Genomic DNA, 14,416 nt, shown 5'->3' with positions numbered 1-14,416 from the left:
CAAATGTTTCAAGTCCTCTTCACTTTCAGCAATCAAGGTTGTATCATCTGCATATTGCAGGTTGTTAATGAGTCTTCCTCCAATCCTGATGCCACGTTTTTCTTCATAGAACCCAGCTTCTCAAGACATAGCAGTAGCATATATCAATGTATAATTATTGCTTGGTGACTTGCAAGTATAAGTTGTGGGTTGTTTAGGTGACTGCTCATTATGTGTGGCTGGTGCTCAAGTTTAGGGGATGGCTGGCTGTTGAATGATTAAAGCTGATCTTTATTTATTTGTTTATAATGTTAAAAATGCCTTGTTATTACTTATACAAATAAAAAAAAAACAAAAACAAAAACTTAAATCACCTGTGATCTCTTCAGATTCTTGATAGAGCTTTTCAAGTAAAGACATGCTCTCTTCCCTCTTCTGAAATGAAGACAAAGAACTCTGTACATCTTGCTGTAAAATGCTGCCCACAACGGTAGAGACAGCACTCCAGTTCCCTTTACTGTGCAGGTCTTGAAAAACTTTTGTTCATGAACTGTGTCTTCACAAAGCAAGCCCACCACTTCCTAGGTTTTGTCATTCTGAGGATCAAAAACTTTCTCACAATATATTAGTAATAATAGATGGCTTCATGTGCCATCTCTGTATCTTTTGTCTCAGCTGCTGTAAATAAGCCCTCATCGCTTCATCTGCCTGTTTGTTTGCTCACTTGGCTTAAATGGTGTAAATGGAAACCCGGGCTCTCCAGGAATGGGGAAGTTAGGGATGCCCATTGTGTACATTTCATTTTCACCTTGGCTTTTAGAATTGTACTGTTGGAGTTTTTTTAGGCATTCAGAAATGTAGACAGTGATATATATATCAAGGTGATATCTACTTCATTCTTAATTCCATAGTTTTAGAAGACATTGGCCTTAAAAAAAAAAAAAAAAGACATTGGCCTTGAAGTAATAGATGGCTTCATGTGCCATCTCTGTATCTTTTGTCTCTTGAGGCAGGTCCTTTGAACTAATGTCTGATAGGGAATAGCACCATGTTTCCGATGAGTTTGGTGTCAGGATCCATGAGATAAGAGTGGTAAGTCGACACCTTGGTGGAGCCTGGGATGGGACTCAACTCTCAAAGTTGATCTTAATTGGGGTAATTTGACTCTACTATGGTCATCTTTCAGAATCCTGGTGTGGTGCAGTGGGCTAATGCATCAGACTGCAAAGTCGTTTTAACTGCAAGGTTGGTGGTTCAAGCTCACCAGCTGCTCCTTGCAAACCTTATACAGGATTGCTATGGGTCGGAATCGACTTGACTAGATTAACCTCAGACTTTCAACCCAACCAAGACTCATGGCCAAGACCAGAATCAAGATAGAAGGACACCACAAAGTTAAATGGCAAAGCCTATGACCATAGGAAGTGAATGAAGATCTGGGGCTATGAATTGTCTTAATTTACCCCAGTCATGCTTAATAAGCTGACATCTATCCAGAATCAACATTGGCCAATAGCCTTGTAAGTAAATTTAACTGGGACTCTCTTTTTATTAACTCGAGTGATTATAGAATCACCTTTTTAGACCTTCATGATATAGTCCTTTCTACTGGTGGTGGTTATGTGCTGTGGAGTTGGTTCCAACTCGTAGTGACCCTGTATAGGATTTCCAAGGCTGTAAATCTTTACAGGAGCAGAAAGCCTCATTTTTCTCCTGTGGAACTGCTGACCATTTCGAACTGCTGACTTTAATGTTAGCAGCCCAAATCATAACCACTACTTGTAATATTTTCCCATGAATAAAATAATGTGTGGCCCTCCTTTCTATCTCTTCCTGAAACTCTCCTTTTGAGCACTGGACTGTGAGTCATAAGGTCTGTGGTTTGAGCCCACAGGTGTTTCACAGGAGAAAGATGAGGATTTTTGCTGCTGTTGCAGTTATACCAGTGCATTAAAAAGAAAACAGAGTCTGGGAAATGGGGTCAAGCAAAGAAGCAATTTGAGAATGCATAGGTTTTGAGGAAGTTGTTGTTATGTGCTTTCTAGTTGGTTATGACTCACAGAGACCTGCAAGCCCACCCCCCCAGTCTTCAGCACACAGCCCCTCTCCCTCTCTGGGTCTAAAGTCCCCAGCCACTCCCTCTCTCCATGTCATTTCCTCTGCCTCCATCTCTAGCATCCCTGCTTCTCTGGGTAGGGTCCTGCTCTCTGCTCTTCTCCTTTGATCGTCCCAGGGACCTCCACACCTAGACTGCAAAGTCAATCACTCCCCTCCTTTGCTACAAAATTTCTACCTTTTCATTTCTAGCCCACACAATCAGTCCTGATAACAATTATTCATTATTGTATCACAAGAGACCTATCCGCATTTCCTTTCATCAGCCTTGCCCAGACAGATTGGATACTACTCAGTGGACAGTCTATCTTCCTCCATGCCCTCTGGATCTAGGCTCCCTCTTGAAAGCTTGTAAAAGCCAGTCACTTCTTGCCTGTGTAGCCCCCCCACCCCCACCACTTTGGGTAGCCAATGTTCAAGTTGCCCATCCCTGTTTACTCTGTGTATGGAGGGGTGGGAATGATTCCTGCTGTAAAGATTTGTTCCCTCTTTTGAGTTACTGCATCCATAGGTATAGGTTAAGTTCATCAAATTGTATCAGATTACTCTTTTTTTCCTCTTCATTCTTCTTGTTGAGCTCTGATCATCTGGTCATTGAAGCCAGGTCAAGTGGGTATTGTCTGCTGGTGTGAGTGTTCTTATGCATATGTCCTCTCTTATCACGTGTCGCTTCACTCTCCACTCTAGTCCTCTGTGGCTATGTCACTGACTCTGGGCCAAAGAGCCCCCAGGTCTGGCCACACTGCTGGCCAACTAGGTCTCCACCCGGGTTCACAGGAGTCTATTGAACATTGTAGGGCTTAGCTCACAGCTTCACTGCTGTTTTTCCCTCACTTCCCCTTATCGGTGACGAGCGTGGTCACCAATCAGAGCGTGTATTCCCAATGAGTCTTAGTCTTGGAAGGGGGTTTCCCTTGAGGGGGCCTGACCCCTTGACTTGATGTCTCCTGGGCAAGCAACTTGCTTGTTCTTGTAGTAATCAGTAGGACTGCGTATACTGATTTGTATTTTTCCTGTCAGTCTTTCTTTCAAGAAGTATCTTCTGTTCTTCTAGCCACTCCAGGCTGGTCTGCTTGTCCTTTCAAGTGGAAATTTCCCGCCTCAAAAGATTCTGGATGCTGTTCAGGATTCCACCTATGGTCTTATGTAACGAAGAGGCTCCACAGGAAGCCTCCTTCACTGGGCATGTTGTAGCCCCATTTTAGGTATTCCAATCAGTTATAGGCAGAAGATGGACTGAAACTTGCTCTTGAACATAGAGAAGCTAAAGCACCTGGAAGAAATGATGAAGCAAAAGAGATGAATAGAAAATTTCAAAGGGCAGCTCGAGAAGACAAAGTGAAATATTATAACAAAATGTGAAAAGAACGGGAGTTAGAAAACCAATAGGGAAGAATATGTTCAACATTTCTCAAGCTGAAAGGATTGAAAAAAATGAAAGCCTCAAGTTGTATTATTGAAAGTTCAATTGACAAAATCTTAGATGACACAGAAAGCATTAAAAGAAAATGGAAGAAATACACAAAGTCACTGTCCCAAAAAAGAATAGCTTGATGTTCAACCATTTCAAGAAGTACCTTATGATCAAAACTCCATGGTGTTGAAGGAAGAATTGAAGTCCACACTGTGCTGAAGGCACTGGCAAAAAACTAGTCTCAGGAATTGATGGAATACAAATCGAAATGTTTCAGCAACTGATTCAGAATTGGAGGGGCTTGTGTTTTCATGCCAAGAAATTTGGAACACAGCTACCTCGCCAACACGATTGGAAAAGATTCATATTTGTGCCCAGTCCCTAGAAAGGTGACTCAACAGAATGCAGAAGACATCAAATAATATCAATAACATCACATGCAAGTAAAATTTTGTTTCAGACAATTAAAAAAACAATTCTAGCAGTCCATAACAGGAAGCTGCCAGAAATTCAAGCCAGATTCAGAAATGGACTTGGAATGGGGGATATTGCTGCTGACATCAGCTGGATCTTGGCTGATGGCAGAGAACACCAGAAAGTCATTAGCTTTTTACTAACTATTGACAATGACATTTGATTGTGTGGATCATAAAAACTATGGACAAGATTGAAAAGAATGGGAATTCCAGAATTCTTAATTGTGCTCACAAGGAACCTGTACATAGACCAAGAGGTAGTTTACACAGAAAAAAGGAATACTGAGTGGTTTAAAATGAGGACGTGTGTGCTGGGGTTGTATCCTCTCACTATACTTACTCAATTTGTATGTGGAGCAGTTTGAGAAACTGGATTATATGAAAAAGATCAAGGCATCAGGATTAGAGAAAGACTCTTTAAACAACCTGCAATATACAGATGACACAACCTTGCTTGCTGGAAGTAAGAGGACTTGAAATACTTGCAGATGAAGATCAAAGACTACAGCCTTCAATATGGATTGTACTGCATTGTTAAGAAAACCAAAATCCACACAGCAGTGCCAATAAGTCACATCATAATAAATGGAAAAAAGATTGATGTTGTGAACGACTTCAGTTTTCTTGGATTCACATTCATTGCTTATGGAAATGGCAGTCAAGAAATCAAACAATGTATTACATTGGACAAATCTGCTGCAAAAAAGCTCTTTAAAGTGTTTAAGATCCAAGATATCCATGTGAGGACTAAGGTGTGCCTGACCCAAGCCGTGGTATTTTCAATCACCTTATATACATGTGAAAATTGGATAATGAATAAGGAAGCTTGGAGAAGAATTGATGCATTTGAATTATGTTGGTGAAGAATATTGAAAGTACCATGGATTGCCAGAAGAACAAAAGATCTGTTTTACAAGTACAGCCAGAATGCTTCTTAGAAAGGAAGATGGTCAGACTTGATCTCTTATATTTGGGCCGTATTGTTAGGAAGGATCTATCCCTGGAGCAGGGCATCCTGCTAGGTAAAGTGGAGGACCAATGAAAAAGAGGAAGACATCCAATAAAATGGATTGACACAGTGGTAGCAACATGGGCTCACACCTAACAATTGTTAGGATGGTACAAGACTGGACAATGTGCTGTTCTGTTGTGCATAGAGTCAGAAGTCAGTCAATAGCACCTAACAGCAGCCTGGATATTTTCTTGGAAGATTTTTCAATTAGCATATATTATTGGTATTTTCATGAAAGCTGTTGTGAAGTGCCATCAAGTCGGTTCTGATTCATAGCGACCCTGTATAGGGTTTCCAAGGAGCAGCTGGTGGGTTTGAATGCTGACCTGTGGTTTGCAGTCCAGTGCTGATCCACAGTGTTACACCAGAAATCTTCAAGAAAGTAGCAGTGAATAAATCAAACAACGTATTGCATTAGGCAAGCATGCTACACATGACCGCTTTATAGTGTTAAAGAGCAAAGATGACCAGGTCCTGGAGAATAACATCATGCTTGGTAAAGTGGAGGCTCAGCGTGAAAGAGGAAGATTCCCAAGGAGCTTTTTGACATAATGGCATCAGCATTGGGCTCAACATAATTCTAACTTGTGAGAATAGTGCAGGACCCGGCAGTGTGTCGTTCTGTTGTGCATAGGGTTACTAGCTGTTGAAACCTAACAACAACAACAACTACAATGGATATTTTCCATAAAATGAACATGCTAACTTCAGTGCTCTCCATCTTTGAATATAGCTTTAAAGCACATGTGCAAAGCTTCAGAAACCATATCCATTGTAACGATTGAAATATTAATGAAAAGTCATCTTAAATATCCACTTAAAAATGTGCCAGAGGGTATATTACTTTTGAAAATACATTTTAAGTAGAACATGAAAAGAATATTTGATAGAGACACTGGTAGATTCATGAAGAAGAGAGTGATGGGGAGATGGGATGGTAGTTAGAGTCTTGAAATGAAAAGCAGTATTTGGGTCATTTCAAAAAACATCCTGTGTTCGGGAAAGTAGAATTGCATAGCAGGTCTACTCTGAATATTTTTTGGGTCTCAGAGAAAGATATAAAATGGAAGTGCTACATTTCTTTAAATTTACAAAATAAGCCTAACAATATTTAAAATTGAAGATGTTTTATCGTTTCTCAAACATACCTTGATAAAGTCAAAACTGAACACTTTGTACTAAGTTTTGGTTTTTATATGATTAAACGCTGGCAAAATATCAGTGATGACTGCTTTGGAGTGGTCCCTTGATGGGCCAGTGATATATAAATTTATTAGGTGTTTTATATTTTTTAATTGCCTTAGTTCCATTGTTGTTGTTGTTAAGTGCTGTTGAGTCAGTTTTGACTCATAGCGACTCTGTATACTTTTCAGAGGCGTGTCTGATGAGTTTGATGTACTGACCTTTCGATTCAAACCTACCGTGTGGTTCAGTGCTTAGCTTACAGTGCCACACCAGGACTCCAATTCCCTAGAAATTACTAGTTGTTTTTATAATAGATTTTCATAAAATTTTTGTTCTTTTAAGAATGATGATCTGAAGAATTTAAAATATTTTTAAAATTGTTCACAATGTAAGAATATTTCAATTAAAATGCAAAGATAAAACTTCCAATTAATTAGACTTTTAAGAATAATTTCTTTTAAGAACTTCAACATTATTCATTAAATAAAATGTAAATTATAGTTTGTAAGTGATGAATATCAAACTTTGAAATAAAATTGTTTCTATAAACTGAACTTTTAGTAGAATTAGAAATTTGGAAATATTTTTTAAAAATCTAGAGCTATATATAAAATTTATGAATAATACAAATTATTTAATATTGTATAAGATTCCTCAGTCGGTATGTTCAAGGGTAGTGAGTAAAAGAGAAATCAGTAAATGGCTACTTGTTTCTGTAGGAAGTAGCACTGTTTATTACATGGCATCTATGGCATTCATGACCTATCAGGGGAAGATCTTCACATGCTGATAAATTTGCTGTTTCTTCATCTAAGCGCTCCTGCACTCCTTCTCTTTCCTACAATTCCAAGTATCGCCCATGTAGTACGGGAATTGAGGTGTACTCCACAGAAGATTTTCAGACAAGCTGACTCTTAGTTCAAGAACATATGACAAGAGATGAGAAGTGTTTCTCTGGAGACTGGATTATGTGATTTGTGGTACATATCCCAAGGAATGGAGGTTCTCATGTGCTACTTTAAATTCTTTTGGTGTGTGTATGTGTTTGAGATATGTAGGACTTACGGCAGGTGTTCAGCTTTGCCAAAGTCTAAGGTTATGTGTTGGGCTGCTAACTGCATGGTCAGCCGTTCGAGCCCACTAGCCACTTCGCTGAAGAAAGATGAGTCTTTAAGCCTGGGAAACCCTATACAGGATCGCTGTGGTCACTATGGCAGTACACAAGGACCACCACCACAAGTCTTGGTGTGGTGCTGTAGGATAAGGACTGGGCTGCCAACAGAAGGGTTGATGGTTCAAACCCACCCTATTCATGGTTGCTATGATTTAGAACCAACTCGACAGCACTTAGTATTTGTTGTTTTAGTGCTCTCAAAGCAGCTGGTGGATTAGAACCACCGACCTTGTAGTTCAGACTGACTTTCCAGCCCAGTGCTTATCCTATAGCACCACCCCAGAGCTCCATGGGTAGTATGGAGTCCCTATGTTGTTGTTGTTGTTGTTAAGTGCTGTCAAGTTAGTTCCTAATCATAGTGACCCTGTACAGGGTTTCTGAGAGTTTCCGAGTAGTAGTTGGTGAGCTTTAACTGCCGACTTTGCAGTTCAAACCGACCTGGCAGTTCAACGCATTACCCTGTAGCGCCATACCAGGACTCTGTATTAAACAGCTAGTCATCCAGCTGGCGTTTCAAGTTGTCTCAAAAGAAAGGCCTGCTGACTGCTTTTTAAAAAGCAATCCCTGGAAATCTTATGAGCCCAGTCCTACTCTGACACAAGTGGAATGGACTTGGCACAACCTTTAGGGGGCAACTGCTGCCATTTTTTCTTGAATGGTAGAGTGACTGGGCATTTGAGTAAGGGAGAAGGCAGTAAGCCATGGAGTTAGGAAATGCCTTGCTACTTTGAGGAGGTATTGTACATTTGTTGCTTTTCTTATTAAGGGCAGTGAGTCTTCATAGGGTTTCCAAGGAGCAGCTGGTGGGTTTGAACTGCTGACCTTGTAGTTGGCTGTCCAGTGCTGATCCACAGTGCCATGCCAGATGTTATTTAGGAGTGGGAAGTATTTTTAAACACTGTATTTTTTTTTTCACCAGAATTTATGTCCACCAGAAATATATGAGCTTCTACGAGGATGGGTATGGATATAATGCCTTAAATATCCTTCTATAATGAAGATTTACAAAAGGCTCATATTCTGATTGCCTCTTATTTAAATATTTTCCTATGACCTCACAGACTTTCAGATGTTGCTTTAACCATGAAAAAAGCAGCAGTAACTTACCATATAAACATATTAGTGTTTAAAGAAGTGAAAGAACCAGCTTTCAGGGCTTCTTAGATATAAACACTGAGAAAGTGTCTCTATTTAAAGGACAATGACTGACATGAAGTGATGACAAGTTTCAATTTGTGTTTGTTTTATGTGTATATTGTACAGTTTACAGGTTATTACCCATCTATGGCAATGAAGAAGTCACTTAAAATTCATTTCTGATGGAATGGTTGTTTTTATGCAAATTATTTCACATAATGAGTTTCTTAAGTAATAAGCTTCATTGTGCAGGATACGCCATCTGATAATTGAGTGTGACTTGAACATCCGCTGCAAAGAGAAAGTGAGGCCATCATGGTCAATCATTACTCAATAGAGAGCTTTTAATAAGAAGGAAGTAGTTAGGAAAATGCTGAAAAATTCCACAACATCGTCTCATAACTCATCCATATTAAAGATTTTAAAAACATGTTTAATATTCCTTTTTTTGGGGAAAGAGAAATGCTCCAAATTCCGATAAGGGATCTTTATTACTCATCTTTATTCTTTCTCATTTTCTTTACCTACTTATTAAACATTTTCTTTTTAAATTTCAAGGAGACACTTGTGCTTTTAATAGTGGGAGAGAGAAAACTGAGATGGAGATGATTAAATTAATATATATTAATATGTATATATATAAATTTAATATATGCCCTGGTGTGGTGCACTGGACAGCAAGGTTGGTTTGAACTGCAAGGTTGGGCGTTCAAAGTCACTATTCACTCCTCAGAAACCCTATACAGGGTCGCTATGAATGGGAACAGACTCGATGGCACTTAACGACGGCAACAACATATATAGACATCAACACACATTTATATATCCAAGGAGCAGATGATAAGCTTGAACCATATATTGTATATGTGTATGTGTGTGTACCCTTCATTTTGAAATAAGAAAGCAAATTCTACTCTTCTTTGAGCATTTGAAGGATAAACTACTTGGATGGACTCCGCAAGCTTCTATAACTCATAAAAGGAGTTCTGAATTCCATGGTTGGAAATTGATCTCATTTTTATTAAATTCCCTTTTGTCATGATTTAGGACTTTACTAAGGCAAATCAATCTTATGTTTAATTCTTTCTGTTTAAAATGACTGCTTCACACGGATTTTGTTTTTTTCCTGTTTTGTTTTTTTGGTATCACTTTCTTTTTCAAGGAGTGTACTGTATAATCATTGAACTCCTCTATAATTACATGGCAAAGACTATGTAAATACGTAATTATGCTCATGCAGATTACTTGATAATTATACTTTCAGTTACCAAGTAATGAACAGAATAGTCACAAGCAACTTGCAGTTCTTAAATGTTCAGCTTGGTCTTTGTTTTAAAGGAGAGAACTAGATAATTACTCTATGGTTACATGGCACTTACATTGTCAACAGTTGTGTATTTACAGTGTTATTATGTGGTTATTTTTTGCCTAATAAAATAAAGTAGTATTGCCTTTTAAAGACATTATTTCCTTCTTTTTTAAAAATAACAATTCCATGCTTTACACTGTTGAATATCAAAATGAGCTTCCCTCTTTTGTATGCTTTAGTACACAGGAATGGTACAAAACTGAAACCGGAGATTTCTGAAAATTATCTTTGCCAGGACAAATCTGGAAAGAAGGAGAGCAACACTCTAAGTCAAGTTTTATTAGTGAAACATGAAACACGTAACTTCTGGTCCTAACTCCAAGAGATAGATTCTTAAGCCAATATGAATTTTTATCTTTTAGCTTATCCACAGTACCATTGTACCATGGTTCCTTCTGTCTGGAGTGTGTGCTCTCCTTTGTTTCAAGGAGCAACTATATTGTTGTTTTTCTTTAGATACCTCATTCCCAAATGAGTACACCCTATGCTTCTTCCTTAAACCCTTGGAAGATACTGTTCATGCCCTGTTGCAAAAAGTCTGGACTCAGTATATTCCCTACCAGCCTCTGAGTGTTCTTCATTTTGTTATCTCCAGTTTCTAGCACAATGGATGGGGTATCCATAATTTACAAATAAATGTTCTATGAGTAATTAAAAGGTAGATGCTTGCTAGTTGAATTACTGATTAAATAAATACAAAACAATTACCTTTGGCTAGTCTATTGGATAGATATACAATGATGAACAGCATTACCTAAAATTTCAGAATATTTATCTTAAAAGTTTATTTTTTCATCACAGTCTTGTCATTCTGAAGTCACCCAGAGTCTCCAAAGGAGGAAAGAGCTGATGCCCTGCTCCCAGTGAGACTTTCACATAGGAAGCCCTATGGACAATCTCGGTCACATGGAGTCACTAAAAGTTGGAAATGACTAGATGACACCTTTGAACCTGATAATCATATGATTTACTGTTCTCAAGAAATGACAAATTGAAGAGGAATGATGTTGCATTCATTGTCAAAAAGAATATTTGAAAATCTGCCTTGAAGTCCAATGCTATGTGTGATAGCATAATATCCATATACCTCCAAGGAAGGCCAGTTAATAAAATTATTATTCAAATTTCCTCAATAACCACTAATGCCAGTGATGATGAAAATGAAGGGCTCCATCAGTTCCTTCAGTCTAAAACTGATCAAACATGCAATCAAGGTAATTGATAATTATTGGTGAATGGAATGTAAAAGTTGGAAACAAATGGGAAAGATCAGCAGTTGTAAAACAGCGTTGGTGATGGAAATGATGCTAGAGATCAGATGATAGAATTTTACAAGCCCCAACCAATGAATTCTTCATTGCAAATACCTTTTTGTACAACATAAAAGATAATTATACACATCGACACCAGACTTAATATACAGAAATCAAATGGACTAAGTCTGTGTGAAATTGTTATTGTTGTTTTGTACTGTGGAGTTGGTTCCAACTCATAGTGACCCTGCACAGGGTTTCTGAGGCTGCAAATCTTTACAGGAGCAGAAAACCTCATCTTTCTCCTGTGCCGACCTTAAGGTTAGTAGCCTGATTCATAACCACTAGGCTAGAAGAGACAGGGGAAAAGTCCCATATCAACAGTCAAAACAAAGCTAGGGGCAGACTCTGGAACCAGTCATCAACTGCTCATATGCAAGTTCAGGCTGAAGCTGAAGAAAATTAAATCAAGTCAAATATGGCTTCTAATATATCTGACCTGAATTTAGAAACCATCTCAAGAACAGATTTGATGTTTTAGATATTAATGACCAAAGGACAGAAGACTTGTGGGGTGACATCAAGACATCATATAGGAAAAAAACAAAAGATCATTTAAAAAAAAAAACAAAAAACAAGAAAGAAAGAAAAGACAAATGTGAATGTCAGAAGAGACTCTGAAATTTGCTCTTAAGCATAGCGAAGACGCTGTATTGAATGAAAGAAATGAGGAAGTAAAAGAGTTGAAGAAAACTTTTCAAAAGGCAGCTTAAGAACACAAATTCAAATATTATAATGAAATGTGCAAAAACCTAGAATTAGAAAACCAAAAGGAAAGACCACATTTAGTATTTCTCAAGCTGAAGAACTGAAGGAAAATTCAAGCCTCTGTTTGAAATATTTAAGGAGTATTTGGGTAAATATTAACTGATGCAGAAATCATCAAAAGAAGATGGAAAGATTACAGAGTTACTGTACCAAAAAGAAGTGGTTGATGTTGTGCTGTTTCAAGAGGTAATGTATGACCAAGAACTGATGGTACTGAAGGAAGAAGGTCAAGATGCACTGAAGGTACTAGTAAAAAAATAAACAAAGAAAAGAAAAAGTTTTCAGGAATTGATGGAATTTAAATTGAAATCTTTCAACAAAATGATACAACACTGGAGGCTGTTGTTCATTTCTGCCAAGAAATTTGGAAGACAGCTACCTGGCCAAGCAATTTGAAAAGATCCTTGTTTGTACCTGTTCCAAAGAGAGGTGACCCAACAGAATGAGGAAATCATTGGACAATATTACTAGCATCACAAACAAGTAAAATTTTGCTGAAGATAATTCAAACAATTGCAGCAGTATATCCACGAGGAGGTGTCACAAATTCAAGCCAGTCTCAGAAAAGGACCTGGAGCTACGGATATCATTGCTGACATCAGAGGAGTCTTTGCTGAGGCAGAGGATAACATACAGAAGTTTGTTGTTGTTGTTAAGTGCCATTGAGTCGGTTTCAATTTATTGTCACCCTGCATAATGTTTTTGAGGGTTTTTAAATCTTGGCAGGAGCAGAAAGCTGTATCTTTCTCGTATGGAAGGAAAGGCTAGTGGGTTCACTGACCTTATGGTTGCAATTCAGTGCTTATCCTATGGAGCTATTGTGCTTCTGAAAGATATTTACTTGTGCTTCATTATTTAAAGGCTTTTGACAGAATTGATCATGACAAACTATGGAAAACACTGGGAAGAATGGATATTCTAAAACACTTAACTGTGCCCATGAGGAACCTGTATACAGACCAAGAGGCAGTCTTTCAAACATAACAAGGGGATACCAAATGGTTCAAAATTAGCAAAGGTGAGCTCCAAGGTTGTATTCTTTCACCATACTTATTCAGTCTTTATGCTGATCAGATAATCTGGGAAGCTGGATTATATGAAGAAGAACATGGCATCAGAATTGGAGGAAGACTCATTAACAAACAGCCTGTAATATGCAGATGATACCATCTTGCTAGCTGCAAGTGAAGAGGACTTGAAATACTTACTGATGAAGATCAAAGACTGTAGTCTTCAATATGGATTTCATCTCAATGTAAAGAAAAGAAAAATATTCACAACTGGACCAATAAATAACATCATGATAAATGGAGAAAAGATTGAAGTTGCCAAAGACTTCATTTTGCTTGGATTCACACTCAGCACTCATGGAAGAAACAGTCAAGAAATCTGCTGCACGAGTAACTCACATGCACATGAATAAGGAAGACCATAGAAAAAGCAATGCATTTGAATTATGGTGTTGAAGAAAACTATTTAAAATATATATATCATGGACTGCCAGAAGAACAAAGAAATCTGTTTTGGAGGAAGTACAGCCAGGATGATTCTTAGAAGTCAAAATACTAAGACTTTGTGTCTCATACTTTGGACATGTTATCAGGAGGGACCAGTCCCTGGAGAAAAGCATCATGCTTGATGCAGTGTAGGGTCAACAAAAAAAGAGGAACACCTCCAAGGAGATGGATTGTTGTAGTGGTTGTTGTTGTTATTAAGTACCGTGGAGATGGTTCCAACTCATAGTGACCCTGCACAGGGTTTCCAAGGCTGTAAATCTTTATGGGAGCAGAATGCCTCATCTTTCTCCCGTGGAACCATTGGTAGTTTCTAACTGCTGACCCTGAGGTTTGCAGCCCGATTCATAACCACTACGCTACTAGAGCTCCATTGACATAATGGTAGCAGCGTTGATCTTGAATATACACAGCAATCGTGAGGAGGGTGCAGGACTAGGCAGTGTTTCATTTTGTTATATATAGGGAGGGTCACTATGAGCTGGAACTAACTGGATGGAGCCTAGTGACAACAACAGAAGGTACATAACCATTGCAGCAACATATTGTCTGTATTGTGATTGGCACAGTGAAGATGAATATTCATAGATAAAAATAGATACATTCTTAATTGAATTCACCTTTCATGCTAGAAACATCCATGTTATAAATGAATGATAATACAAGACAGAAGAAAGGACATTCATGTGATCAATGAATTATAATACAAGACGATAATATAAGGCAACAGAACTGCAAATAGGGCTCTCTTTATGATTTCAAACAATGGTGTATTTCTTTTCCAGAGCAAAGTGGTCCACGCCCACTCAAATAAATTAACCTTTAATCATGTATGACCCATATATTGAAATCTCATATTCAGTCACTTCATATGAGTTCTTACAAAAATTACAAGATACATAATTGCGTTTCTATGCTAGTAAGCATTAAATAAGAATAGCCATTTCTTTCTTTTTTTTC

At 38.1% G+C, this 14,416-nt stretch overlaps 1 pseudogene; it reads right to left on the bottom strand.

Moving 5' to 3' along the window:
- Positions 1-493: 493 nt before the first annotated feature.
- Positions 494-14,416, bottom strand: part of LOC102825702 — a 21,428-nt pseudogene continuing 7,505 nt past the window's right edge.

This window comes from Chrysochloris asiatica, unplaced genomic scaffold, assembly GCF_000296735.1.
Source record: "Chrysochloris asiatica unplaced genomic scaffold, ChrAsi1.0 scaffold00029, whole genome shotgun sequence".
Taxonomy (NCBI): domain Eukaryota; kingdom Metazoa; phylum Chordata; class Mammalia; order Afrosoricida; family Chrysochloridae; genus Chrysochloris; species Chrysochloris asiatica.
Note: the sequence above shows the minus strand (reverse complement) of the source record. Positions and strands in the feature narration are given on the sequence as shown.